The sequence below is a fragment of the Cryptomeria japonica genome, unplaced genomic scaffold (genome assembly GCF_030272615.1).
Source record: "Cryptomeria japonica unplaced genomic scaffold, Sugi_1.0 HiC_scaffold_992, whole genome shotgun sequence".
NCBI classification, from domain to species: domain Eukaryota; kingdom Viridiplantae; phylum Streptophyta; class Pinopsida; order Cupressales; family Cupressaceae; genus Cryptomeria; species Cryptomeria japonica.
This window is the reverse complement of record NW_026729667.1, coordinates 21,294-32,500: the sequence shown is the minus strand read 5'-3', so window position 1 is coordinate 32,500 and position 11,207 is coordinate 21,294. Positions and strand designations below refer to the sequence as shown.

Sequence of the window (11,207 nt, the reverse complement as noted above, 5' to 3'; positions counted from 1 at the left end):
CGCATTGGCTCTTCCGAGGCCCGGTTGCCACCCTGGCGCGCACGAAGTCGGAAGTAGGGTTAATTGCCCGGGTGCGCACCTTTGCCAGGGTGGGCACCTTACCTGGGCTGCGCACCAGGGCGGGCTCAAGATGGCACGCGCGTTCCGTTTTTTTCACTATCTTTCAAAACGGAAATTTTAAAATCTCCTTTTTTTTTTGCCTTTTCTGGAAATTAGTGAAGGCAGCGCATCAAAGGTGCGCACCTCGCTGCCCACCTTGGTGTGCTCTGAGGTGCGCACCCGGGAGCGCTACGAAGTGTGCTCCAAGGTGCGGCGTGCACGTTGTCGGAGCCCGGTTTGCCCCGGGTGCGCACCTCGCCTGCACCTTGGCCGGGGTGGGCACCTTGGCTGGGTTTGCCCAGGGTGCGCTCCGAAGCGGGGTTACTGGAGCGCCCCCTCTTTTTTTGTCAGAGCGTTTGGTGGGGTTTCTCGCATTGGCTCTTCCCAGGCCCGGTTGTTGGGTGCGCTCCCACCCTGGCGCGCGCGAAGTTGGAAGTTGGGTTAATTGCCCGGGCGCGCACCTTCGCCAGGGTGGGCACCTTGGTGCGCACACCTTGGCTGGGCTGCGCACCAGGGCGGGCTCAAGATGGCACCAGCATTCCCTTTTTCTCACTATCTTTCAAAACGGAAATTTTAAAATCTCGTTTTTTTTTTGCCTTTTATGGAAATTAGTGAAGGCATCGCATCAAAGGTGCGCACCTCGCTGCCCACCTTGGTGTGCTCCGAGGTGCCCACCACGGTGCGCAACGCCGGTGCGAACCCGGGAGCGCCCCGATGTGTGCTCCAAGGTGCGGCGTGCACGAAGTCGGACCCCGGTTTGCCCCGGGTGCGCACCTCGCGTGCACCTTGGTGCGCACACCTTGGCTGGGTTGCGCGGCCTGGTGGGCACCATGGTGCGCACCAAGGAGCGCTCCGAAGTGTGCTCCAAGGTGCGGCGTGCACGAAGTCGGAGCCCGGTTTGCCCCGGGTACGCACCTTCGCCGGGGTGGGCACCTCGGCTGGGTTGCGCGCCCTGGTGCGCACCAAGGAGCGCTCCGAAGTGTGCTCCAAGGTGCGGCGTGCACGAAGTCGGAGCCCGGTTTGCCCCGGGTGCGCACCTCGCGTGCACCTTCGGCGGGGTTGCGCGCCCTGGTGGGCACCATGGTGCGCACCAAGGAGCGCTCCGAAGTGTGCTCCAAGGTGCGGCGTGCACGAAGTCGGAGCCCGGTTTGCCCCGGGTGCGCACCTCGCGTGCACCTTCGGCGGGGTTGCGCGCCCTGGTGGGCACCATGGTGCGCACCAAGGAGCGCTCCGAAGTGTGCTCCAAGGTGCGGCGTGCACGAAGTCGGAGCCCGGTTTGCCCCGGGTGCGCACCTCGCGTGCACCTTCGCCGCGGTGGGCACCATGGCGTGCACGAAGTCGGAGCCCGGTTTGCCCCGGGTGCGCACCTCGCGTGCACCTTCGCCGGGGTGGGCACCTCGGCTGGGTTGCGCGCCCTGGTGCGCACCAAGGAGCGCTCCGAAGTGTGCTCCAAGGTGCGGCGTGCACGAAGTCGGAGCCCGGTTTGCCCCGGGTGCGCACCTCGCGTGCACCTTCGCCAGGGTGGGCACCTCGGTGCGCACACCTTCTCAATGTTTTCTTGCCTTTTCTGGAAATTGGTGAAGGCAGCGCATCAAAGGTGCGCACCTCGGTGTGCTCCGAGGTGCGAACCCGAGAGCGCTCCGAGGTGCCCACGAAGTCGAAAGTCGGGTTAATTGCATTGTTTTCCCCGGGTGCGCTCCGAGGTGCGCAACATCGGCGCGCACCAAGGAGGGCTCCGAAGTGTGCTCCAAGGTGCGCACGATGGCGTGCACCTCTGGTGCGCACGATTCGGAGCTCGGTTTGACCGGGGTGCGCACACCTTGGCTGGGTTGCGCACCTTTTGTGCGCTCCAAGGTGCGCACGAAGTCGGAGCTCGGTTTGCCCCGGGTGCGCACCTTCGCCAGGGTGCGCACCTTGATGCGCACGCCTTGGCTGGGCTGCGCACCTTGGTGGGCGCCATGGTGCGCACCTTTCGTGCGCTCCAAGGTGCGCACGAAGTCGGAGCTCGGTTTGCCCCGGGTGCGCACCTTGGTGGGCGCCATGGTGCACTCCGAGGTGCCCAAGATTGGTGCGCACCAAGGAGCGCTCCGAAGTGCGCTCCAAGGTGCGCGCGAAGTCGAAAGTTGGGTTAATTGTCCGGTTTGCCTCGGGTGCGCACCTTGCGTGCACCTTCGCCAGGGTGGGCGCCTTGGTGCGCACACCTTGGCTGGGCTGCGCACACCTTGGCACCCGCGTTTCCTTCATTTTAAATTTTTTTTTTTTACAATCTCTCAAGTGGGAAATTCTATAATCTCAACTTTTTTTGCCTTTTCAGGAAACTTTTGAATGGAGCGCATCATTGGTGCGCTCCGAAGTGTGCTCCAAAGCTCTCTCCAGCTGCGTGCACCTGCCCCGGCCGCGCACCCGGCCCCGCCCAGCTTCGCTCACCTGTCCCGGGCGTCTGGTGCGGAACCTTAGAGTAAGAAACATCACCGTGCACCTTGGCCAACGTGCGCGACTCGACCGAGCGCGCACTGGCCGAGGTGCACACCGATTTCACCTGGGTGCGCGCGCAGCACCTCGGGCGCACCGGGGTGCGCGCACAACGCCCGGGTTGCACCGTGGCCTGTGTGCTCGGGGCGCCTCGGGTGCGCGCTCGGTGTCGCCCCCGCGCGCGCGGTAGTGCGGGCAGCGCACCCCGGCCCGGCCCGGCCCCGACGAGAACGCAAACGGGCAAAAGGTTTATTCAAATAGCATTGCGATGCCCGGCGAAAAACTAAAAAAGGGTGCAACACCGGGACTTCCCGGGAGGTCACCCATCCCAGTACTACTCCGGCCCAAGCGCGCTTAACTGCGGAGTTCTGATGGGATCCGGTGCACTAACGCTGGTATGATCGCACCCGTTATGAGCTTGTCGCAGTGTGTACTTAGCAAACCGCGACCCACGTGCGAATCCACCCCGGCCACCCACCCCCGTCGAGGTGCACACCCTCCCTCGCGAAGTGCGCCCCGTTCGCCAAGTGTGAGCCCTGCCCGGGTGCGCGCACCTTGCTAGGGCGTCGGGTGTGCACCCGGCCCGGCCTACGTGCGTGCACCTGTAGGGGGCGTCGTGTGCGTGCAGTGTCCCGTCTGCAACGCGGTGCCCACACACCACCTCGGGCGCAACGACCTGCGCTCACATGTGGGCCGAGTGCACCTTGGTGCATGTTCGGGGCGCCTCGGGTGCACGCTCGATCTTGCCCCGGTGCACCAAGGCGCTCGGTTTGCCCCGGGTGCGCACTTGGTGCAAGGTGGGCACCCAAAATAGGGATCAAGCACCAAAACACAAGTTTCGGGATGCAAAATGGGACCCAAGGACCACAAATGCGTTCCAAGACCCATGATGGGTCCACGAGAACAAAAATGTGTTCCGAGACTTAATAAACAAATATTGGGTTTTAGGAGAAGAAACATGCTCTGATGCCCAAAACGAGAATCGACCCCGAAAAGGCCACAGGCCAAAAGTGGGATGCGAGACAAAAAAAAATGGGACCCGAGGACCAAAATTGGGTTCCCAGGTCGAAGACAGGGCAACCGGACAAGAAACGACCTCTAAGGCTCGAAATGAGTCCCGACGACTAAAACTTGACAAGAAGCACCCATCAGGCACCCAACTCGACACCCATGGGATGCCGACCCACCCGGGCTTCCACCTAGCACACCTTGGCACCCACCCACCCTCGCACCCAACCTCGCACCCAACTTAGCACCTTTGAACCCACATTGGCACTCACCCTGACCCTGGCACCTTGGAACCCACATTGGCACTCACCTTGACCCTGGCACCCACCTTTGCACTCACCTTGGGACCCACCCTGGCTCCCACCTCGGCACCCACCCAGACACCCACCTTGGTTCCTTGGCACCCACCTTGGATCCTTGGCACCCACCCCGACACCCACCTTGGCACGCAACTTGGCTACTTGCCACCCACCTTGGCTCCTTGACGCCCACCCCGACAACCACCCCGTGACCTACCCTGGCTAGGGTTGGTGCACACCCACCCTGGTGCCCACCTTGGCACCCACCCTATGACCCACCTTGGCACGCACCTTAGTACCCACCCCGTTACCCACCCTAGGACCCACCCCGTGACCCACCTTGGCCAGGGTGGGTGCCTTGGTGCGCACAACTTGCCTGGGCTGCACACCAGGGCGGGCTCAAGATGGCACCCGCGTTCCGTTTTTTTCACTATCTTTCAAAACGGAAATTTTAAAATCTCATTTTTTTCTTTTTTTTGCCTTTTCTGGAAATTAGTGAAGGCAGCGCATCAAAGGTGCGCAATGCTGGTGCGAACCCGGGAGCGCTCCGATGTGTGCTCCAAGGTGCGGCGTGCACGAAGTCCGAGCCCGGTTTGCCCCGGGTGCGCACCTCGCGTGCACCTTCGCCGGGGTGAGCACCTTGGCTGGGTTGCGCGCCCTGGTGCGTACCAAGGAGCGCTCTGAAGTGTGCTCCAAGGTGCGGCGTGCACGAAGTCGGAGCCCGGTTTGCCCCGGGTGTGCACCTCGGGTGCGCACCTCGCGTGCACCTTCGCTGCGGTGGGCACCTTGGCTGGGTTGCGCGCCTTGGTGGGCACCATGCAGTGCACGAAGTCGGAGCCCGGTTTGCCCCGGGCGCGCACCTCCGCCAGGGTGGGCACCTTGGTGCGCACAACTTGCCTGGGCTGCGCATCAGGAAGGGCTCAAGATGGCACCCGCGTTCCGTTTTTTTCACTATCTTTCAGAACGGAAATTTTAAAATATCGTTTTTTTTTGCCTTTTCTGGAAATTAGTGAAGGCAGCGCATCAAAGGTGCGCAACGCTGGTGCGAACCTGGGAGCGCTCCGATGTGTGCTCCAAGGTGCGGCGTGCACGAAGTCGGAGCCCGGTTTGCCTCGGGTGCGCCCTGGTGGGCACCATGGTGCGCACCAAGGAGCGCTCCGAAGTGTGCTCCAAGGTGCGGCCTGCACGAAGTCGGAGCCCGGTTTGCCCCGGGTGTGCACCTCGGGTGGGCACCTTGGTGCGCATGCCTTGCCTGGGCTGCGCACCAGGGCGGGCTCAAGATGGCACCCGCGTTCCTTTTTTTTCACTATCTTTCAAAACGGAAATTTTAAAATCTCATTTTTTTTTGCCTTTTTCTGGAAATTAGTGAAGGCAGCGCATCAAAGGTGCGCACCTCGCTGCCCACCACGGTGCGCAACGCCGGTGGGCACCCGGGAGTGCTTCGAAGTGTGCTCCAAGGTGCTGCGTGCACGTTGTCGGAGCCCGGTTTGCCCCGGGTGCGCACCTCGCGTGCACCTTCGTCGGGGTGGGCACCTTGGCTTGGTTTGCCCCGGCTGCGCTCCGAAGCGGGGTTATTGGAGCGCCGCCTCTTTTTTTGTCGGAGCGTTTGGTGGGGTTTCTCGCATTGGCTCTTCCGAGGCCCGGTTGCCACCCTGGCGCGCACGAAGTCGGAAGTAGGGTTAATTGCCCGGGTGCGCACCTTTGCCAGGGTGGCACCTTACCTGGGCTGCGCACCAGGGCGGGCTCAAGATGGCACGCGCGTTCCGTTTTTTTCACTATCTTTCAAAACGGAAATTTTAAAATCTCCTTTTTTTTTTGCCTTTTCTGGAAATTAGTGAAGGCAGCGCATCAAAGGTGCGCACCTCGCTGCCCACCTTGGTGTGCTCTGAGGTGCGCACCCGGGAGCGCTACGAAGTGTGCTCCAAGGTGCGGCGTGCACGTTGTCGGAGCCCGGTTTGCCCCGGGTGCGCACCTCGCCTGCACCTTGGCCGGGGTGGGCACCTTGGCTGGGTTTGCCCAGGGTGCGCTCCGAAGCGGGGTTACTGGAGCGCCCCCTCTTTTTTTGTCAGAGAGTTTGGTGGGGTTTCTCGCATTGGCTCTTCCCAGGCCCGGTTGTTGGGTGCGCTCCCACCCTGGCGCGCGCGAAGTTGGAAGTTGGGTTAATTGCCCGGGCGCGCACCTTCGCCAGGGTGGGCACCTTGGTGCGCAAACCTTGGCTGGGCTGCGCACCAGGGCGGGCTCAAGATGGCACCAGCATTCCCTTTTTCTCACTATCTTTCAAAACGGAAATTTTAAAATCTCGTTTTTTTTTTGCCTTTTATGGAAATTAGTGAAGGCATCGCATCAAAGGTGCGCACCTCGCTGCCCACCTTGGTGTGCTCCGAGGTGCCCACCACGGTGCGCAACGCCGGTGCGAACCCGGGAGCGCCCCGATGTGTGCTCCAAGGTGCGGCGTGCACGAAGTCGGACCCCGGTTTGCCCCGGGTGCGCACCTCGCGTGCACCTTGGTGCGCACACCTTGGCTGGGTTGCGCGGCCTGGTGGGCACCATGGTGCGCACCAAGGAGCGCTCCGAAGTGTGCTCCAAGGTGCGGCGTGCACGAAGTCGGAGCCCGGTTTGCCCCGGGTGCGCACCTTCGCCGCGGTGGGCACCATGGCGTGCACGAAGTCGGAGCCCGGTTTGCCCCGGGTGCGCACCTCGCGTGCACCTTCGCCGGGGTGGGCACCTCGGCTGGGTTGCGCGCCCTGGTGCGCACCAAGGAGCGCTCTGAAGTGTGCTCCAAGGTGCGGCGTGCACGAAGTCGGAGCCCGGTTTGCCCCGGGTGTGCACCTCGGGTGCGCACCTCGCGTGCACCTTCGCTGCGGTGGGCACCTTGGCTGGGTTGCGCGCCTTGGTGGGCACCATGCAGTGCACGAAGTCGGAGCCCGGATTGCCCCGGGCGCGCACCTCCGCCAGGGTGGGCACCTTGGTGCGCACAACTTGCCTGGGCTGCGCACCAGGAAGGGCTCAAGATGGCACCCGCGTTCCGTTTTTTTCACTATCTTTCAGAACGGAAATTTTAAAATCTCGTTTTTTTTTGCCTTTTCTGGAAATTAGTGAAGGCAGCGCATCAAAGGTGCGCAACGCTGGTGCGAACCTGGGAGCGCTCCGATGTGTGCTCCAAGGTGCGGCGTGCACGAAGTCGGACCCCGGTTTGCCCCGGGTGCGCACCTCGCGTGCACCTTGGTGCGCACACCTTGGCTGGGTTGCGCGCCCTGGTGGGCACCATGGTGCGCACCAAGGAGCGCTCCGAAGTGTGCTCCAAGGTGCGGCGTGCACGAAGTCGGAGCCCGGTTTGCCCCGGGTGCGCACCTCGCGTGCACCTTCGCCGCGGTGGGCACCATGGCGTGCACGAAGTCGGAGCCCGGTTTGCCCCGGGTGCGCACCTCGCGTGCACCTTCGCCGGGGTGGGCACCTTGGTGTGCAGACCTTGGCTGGGTTGCGCGCCCTGGTGGGCACCATGGTGCGCACCAAGGAGCGCTCCGAAGTGTGCTCCAAGGTGCGGCCTGCACGAAGTCGGAGCCCGGTTTGCCCCGGGTGTGCACCTCGGGTGGGCACCTTGGTGCGCATGCCTTGCCTGGGCTGCGCACCAGGGCGGGCTCAAGATGGCACCCGCGTTCCTTTTTTTTCACTATCTTTCAAAACGGAAATTTTAAAATCTCATTTTTTTTTGCCTTTTTCTGGAAATTAGTGAAGGCAGCGCATCAAAGGTGCGCACCTCGCTGCCCACCACGGTGCGCAACGCCGGTGGGCACCCGGGAGTGCTTCGAAGTGTGCTCCAAGGTGCTGCGTGCACGTTGTCGGAGCCCGGTTTGCCCCGGGTGCGCACCTCGCGTGCACCTTCGTCGGGGTGGGCACCTTGGCTGGGTTTGCCCCGGCTGCGCTCCGAAGCGGGGTTATTGGAGCGCCGCCTCTTTTTTTGTCGGAGCGTTTGGTGGGGTTTCTCGCATTGGCTCTTCCGAGGCCCGGTTGCCACCCTGGCGCGCACGAAGTCGGAAGTAGGGTTAATTGCCCGGGTGCGCACCTTTGCCAGGGTGGGCACCTTACCTGGGCTGCGCACCAGGGCGGGCTCAAGATGGCACGCGCGTTCCGTTTTTTTCACTATCTTTCAAAACGGAAATTTTAAAATCTCCTTTTTTTTTTGCCTTTTCTGGAAATTAGTGAAGGCAGCGCATCAAAGGTGCGCACCTCGCTGCCCACCTTGGTGTGCTCTGAGGTGCGCACCCGGGAGCGCTACGAAGTGTGCTCCAAGGTGCGGCGTGCACGTTGTCGGAGCCCGGTTTGCCCCGGGTGCGCACCTCGCCTGCACCTTGGCCGGGGTGGGCACCTTGGCTGGGTTTGCCCAGGGTGCGCTCCGAAGCGGGGTTACTGGAGCGCCCCCTCTTTTTTTGTCAGAGCGTTTGGTGGGGTTTCTCGCATTGGCTCTTCCCAGGCCCGGTTGTTGGGTGCGCTCCCACCCTGGCGCGCGCGAAGTTGGAAGTTGGATTAATTGCCCGGGCGCGCACCTTCGCCAGGGTGGGCACCTTGGTGCGCACACCTTGGCTGGGCTGCGCACCAGGGCGGGCTCAAGATGGCACCAGCATTCCCTTTTTCTCACTATCTTTCAAAACGGAAATTTTAAAATCTCGTTTTTTTTTTGCCTTTTATGGAAATTAGTGAAGGCATCGCATCAAAGGTGCGCACCTCGCTGCCCACCTTGGTGTGCTCCGAGGTGCCCACCACGGTGCGCAACGCCGGTGCGAACCCGGGAGCGCCCCGATGTGTGCTCCAAGGTGCGGCGTGCACGAAGTCGGACCCCGGTTTGCCCCGGGTGCGCACCTCGCGTGCACCTTGGTGCGCACACCTTGGCTGGGTTGCGCGGCCTGGTGGGCACCATGGTGCGCACCAAGGAGCGCTCCGAAGTGTGCTCCAAGGTGCGGCGTGCACGAAGTCGGAGCCCGGTTTGCCCCGGGTACGCACCTCGCGTGCACCTTCGCCGGGGTGGGCACCTCGGCTGGGTTGCGCGCCCTGGTGCGCACCAAGGAGCGCTCCGAAGTGTGCTCCAAGGTGCGGCGTGCACGAAGTCGGAGCCCGGTTTGCCCCGGGTGCGCACCTTCGCCGCGGTGCGCACCATGGCGTGCATGAAGTCGGAGCCCGGTTTGCCCCGGGTGCGCACCTCGCGTGCACCTTCGGCGGGGTTGCGCGCCCTGGTGGGCACCATGGTGCGCACCAAGGAGCGCTCCGAAGTGTGCTCCAAGGTGCGGCGTGCACGAAGTCGGAGCCCGGTTTGCCCCGGGTGCGCACCTCGCGTGCACCTTCGGCGGGGTTGCGCGCCCTGGTGGGCACCATGGTGCGCACCAAGGAGCGCTCCGAAGTGTGCTCCAAGGTGCGGCGTGCACGAAGTCGGAGCCCGGTTTGCCCCGGGTGCGCACCTCGCGTGCACCTTCGCCGCGGTGGACACCATGGCGTGCACGAAGTCGGAGCCCGGTTTGCCCCGGGTGCGCACCTCGCGTGCACCTTCGCCGGGGTGGGCACCTCGGCTGGGTTGCGCGCCCTGGTGCGCACCAAGGAGCGCTCCGAAGTGTGCTCCAAGGTGCGGCGTGCACGAAGTCGGAGCCCGGTTTGCCCCGGGTGCGCACCTCGCGTGCACCTTCGCCAGGGTGGGCACCTCGGTGCGCACACCTTCTCAATGTTTTCTTGCCTTTTCTGGAAATTGGTGAAGGCAGCGCATCAAAGGTGCGCACCTCGGTGTGCTCCGAGGTGCGAACCCGAGAGCGCTCCGAGGTGCCCACGAAGTCGAAAGTCGGGTTAATTGCATTGTTTTCCCCGGGTGCGCTCCGAGGTGCGCAACATCGGCGCGCACCAAGGAGGGCTCCGAAGTGTGCTCCAAGGTGCGCACGATGGCGTGCACCTCTGGTGCGCACGATTCGGAGCTCGGTTTGACCGGGGTGCGCACACCTTGGCTGGGTTGCGCACCTTTTGTGCGCTCCAAGGTGCGCACGAAGTCGGAGCTCGGTTTGCCCCGGGTGCGCACCTTCGCCAGGGTGCGCACCTTGATGCGCACGCCTTGGCTGGGCTGCGCACCTTGGTGGGCGCCATGGTGCGCACCTTTCGTGCGCTCCAAGGTGCGCACGAAGTCGGAGCTCGGTTTGCCCCGGGTGCGCACCTTGGTGGGCGCCATGGTGCACTCCGAGGTGCCCAAGATTGGTGCGCACCAAGGAGCGCTCCGAAGTGCGCTCCAAGGTGCGCGCGAAGTCGAAAGTTGGGTTAATTGTCCGGTTTGCCTCGGGTGCGCACCTTGCGTGCACCTTCGCCAGGGTGGGCGCCTTGGTGCGCACACCTTGGCTGGGCTGCGCACACCTTGGCACCCGCGTTTCCTTCATTTTAAATTTTTTTTTTTTACAATCTCTCAAGTGGGAAATTCTATAATCTCAACTTTTTTTGCCTTTTCAGGAAACTTTTGAATGGAGCGCATCATTGGTGCGCTCCGAAGTGTGCTCCAAAGCTCTCTCCAGCTGCGTGCACCTGCCCCGGCCGCGCACCCGGCCCCGCCCAGCTTCGCTCACCTGTCCCGGGCGTCTGGTGCGGAACCTTAGAGTAAGAAACATCACCGTGCACCTTGGCCAACGTGCGCGACTCGACCGAGCGCGCACTGGCCGAGGTGCACACCGATTTCACCTGGGTGCGCGCGCAGCACCTCGGGCGCACCGGGGTGCGCGCACAACGCCCGGGTTGCACCGTGGCCTGTGTGCTCGGGGTGCCTCGGGTGCGCGCTCGGTGTCGCCCCCGCGCGCGCGGTAGTGCGGGCAGCGCACCCCGGCCCGGCCCGGCCCCGACGAGAACGCAAACGGGCAAAAGGTTTATTCAAATAGCATTGCGACGCCCGGCGAAAAACTAAAAAAGGGTGCAACACCGGGACTTCCCGGGAGGTCACCCATCCCAGTACTACTCCGGCCCAAGCGCGCTTAACTGCGGAGTTCTGATGGGATCCGGTGCACTAATGCTGGTATGATCGCACCCGTTATGAGCTTGTCGCAGTGTGTACTTAGCAAACCGCGACCCACGTGCGAATCCACCCCGGCCACCCACCCCCGTCGAGGTGCACACCCTCCCTCGCGAAGTGCGCCCCGTTCGCCAAGTGTGAGCCCTGCCCGGGTGCGCGCACCTTGCTAGGGCGTCGGGTGTGCACCCGGCCCGGCCTACGTGCGTGCACCTGGAGGGGGCGTCGTGTGCGTGCAGTGTCCCGTCTGCAACGCGGTGCCCACACACCACCTCGGGCGCAACGACCTGCGCTCACATGTGGGCCGAGTG

At 63.3% G+C, this 11,207-nt stretch overlaps 2 non-coding genes across 2 annotated transcripts; both read right to left on the bottom strand.

Annotated features, from left to right (window-relative positions):
• Positions 1-2,861: 2,861 nt before the first annotated feature.
• On the bottom strand, positions 2,862-2,980 carry LOC131873019 (5S ribosomal RNA). The gene has a single exon (XR_009371059.1). It is a non-coding gene; the product is annotated as a 5S ribosomal RNA (ribosomal RNA).
• A 7,817-nt stretch (positions 2,981-10,797) lies between these two features.
• LOC131873023 (5S ribosomal RNA) lies at positions 10,798-10,916 on the bottom strand. Its single transcript, XR_009371063.1, has one exon. It is a non-coding gene; the product is annotated as a 5S ribosomal RNA (ribosomal RNA).
• Between the last annotated feature and the right edge of the window lie 291 nt (positions 10,917-11,207).